Raw genomic sequence first — 2,676 nt, 5'->3', positions numbered from 1 at the left:
GTGTGGTAGCCTGGTCCCTTGTTGTTTGCTGCTGCATTTCGTTTCCTTTCTGCTGTGTTAGCTTTTCCAGCCATACGTGTGTATCTATGGTCTGGTTTTTCTAATTGCCAGTAATTCAAAGCTATTGTGGTGATCTTAGTTTGATTTTATGATTGCTGTCATGATTTTTTGAATTTTTTTATTTTATTTTCGAATTATTTCGAAAATATTAATCAGCGAAATTCGCGTCGGAAACCCGAAATAATTGGGTACCCGCGAATTTTACCGCCCTCGGCGAGCTCGGTGAGCCGACAGTGGGCGATGATGAATCATTTCTGAGTCCTATAATTTAAAATATAAAATAAGATTAATAATTAATAATTGTAATTGAATTGGAATTTAGAAATTTATGGATTTCGATTGATATTATTGGTATGAATCGGTGATTGGGATTTGTGCAATTGGATTGTGATTGGGTTGTCGTTGTAGTTGTTGTGAATTGGTTTCATGTCGTGGTGTTCGACGGGATAGTCCGATAAATAAAGGAGGTGTTGCCCGATTTCTGGAAAATCGAATCACGGAAACACGGAAGCGTATCCAGTAGTTATCGGAACGTCGAGTGAGTATATATATACATATATACATATATTTTATACGAAACCTGATTGTATGTTGTGGTGAAATGTTTTGCCAAAATCAATAACCCTAATTTCTTAAATGACAAGTATACGTATTTTCTGAAAACGAACCCCGAACAGATTTTCGAGAATGTGAACCCTAGTTGTTGCGTGTGTTATAATAACATGTATAAGTACGAGTTAGGATCTGATATCGAATGGGTAGATGTGTTAGTGAGGACATGTCAAGCATACCTAGACGTCTAATATAGAGTATTTCGACTCTGTAAGTTCTAGTCGGAAGGCCCGAGAATTGGCATTGGACGAAAGATAGTCTGGTGGTCAGTCGATATAAGGTTCCAATTGAAGGACTTGAGGGTTGAGGTCGAATCCAGGGTGATCTAGTGGATAGACGATAAAGCCTAAGCTTTCGAGTCAGCTCAAAGTCAATTAATAATAGTTGTAAAGCTCTACAAGGAAAGTACCCCTAACCATACTCTTATGGTTTAGTATATATGAATGAAATGTTGTTTTACTTTCGAACAGGAACAGAAAAGTTTTAAGTTACGTATCCCCTGTGTTTGAAAATGTTGTTAAATATATATTTTGGGGAGAAGTAACTTCTGAAAATACCTATCTCTAAAATGTGATTAAAAATGGAAAAGAGGTTTTGAATAGTGTGCTGTGACAGAATTGATTTTAACAAGAGATAGGTAAAAGTGATTTTGAAACTGGATAAAATAAATCAGATATTAAATAATGTTGCGTAAGTGGCTAATTCGGTTGCGCGCATTCGGATCCGGTTATTTTGTGTGAAAGCCCGATCAGCTTTCCTAGACATTTTATGTGATAGCCCGACCAACTATCCAAGATAATTGATGTGGAGGCCTGATTAGCCGTCCCTATATAACATCCAATACATATATGATTGAGGTTTTGTGGTTCCAGTAATGGAACAAGTGATTGAGGTTCCAGTAACGGAACAAATGGTTTGGGTCCCCGTAACGGGACAAATGGTTTTATAGTTCCAGTAATGGAACGGAAGATTTGGAAATGAAAATAGCATGCTAAAATTCAACTCTGGTATTTATGCACAGCACACGACTGATGATATTATTTTACAGAGCATGCTAGTTTTGATATCCAGTTTATACATATTTTACTCATTTTCTAACAAGTTATGAATTATGTTCCTATAACTATTTTATTGTAAATTATTTTACTTGTTCATCATATAGTGGTACTGCTGAGTAATTGATTGCTTACCCTTGCAGAATGTTTTATATATGTGTTGCAGATGACTAGGAGATTCTTCCGTGGTAGACAGGGTAGCATTCCAGTTCCTTTCATGTCAGGCGCCTCTGAGGTAGTTGTGTTAGACCAAAGTTGGTCTGTTGAGTTGCTGTATTAAGATCGTATTGTCACGATTGTCTCTAGTAAGTCGGTATTGTGATGATTGTAACCTAAGTCATACTTAAACCTGGAAAAGATCTTGGTAAAGGGGTTGTGGTTATGTAATAATGTTGAGTTGAATTATATTATGTTTATTATTACTGTCGTTGGTGATGTCAATTCCTCACCCCGGGATTGAGGCCGTCACAGTTGGTATCAGTGCTACAGGTTTGAGTCCCTGATTTAGGTTTTGAGTAGAGTCAAAAGAGTGCGGGAAGATTTATTCATAGATGTGAGTCAGCAACTCAATCAGATGAGCGAGTCAAAGAGTTCAGTCAAGGGTTTCGAAGGCGAAACCCTGACGCCTGTTAAGGATTGGCTGGAACTGCCCTAGCTTTTCATAGGTCTCCCTCGTATATATGTATCATTGGCAATACCGAAAGAGGTTTAGATATTCCTCTTGTGAAAACGAGTCTAATCGCGAGAGTTCGGTGTTTGAGCGGGCCTTGATGTCAGTTGAAGAGATGCCAATGTTATTTCTAAATATCGCATTTTCTATGTCAAGGAATGTTACTGGGCCGAGTGTGTGACCTCGGTGAGTTCGGATAGTATGATAATAGTCGGTGGCTGGTATGACAGCCAAGTTTTGTGAAGTATGGGGATCAGTACTGTTGTATAATCCTGAACC

This window comes from Apium graveolens, chromosome 4 (genome assembly GCF_009905375.1).
Source record: "Apium graveolens cultivar Ventura chromosome 4, ASM990537v1, whole genome shotgun sequence".
Classification (NCBI taxonomy): domain Eukaryota; kingdom Viridiplantae; phylum Streptophyta; class Magnoliopsida; order Apiales; family Apiaceae; genus Apium; species Apium graveolens.
Note: the sequence above shows the minus strand (reverse complement) of the source record.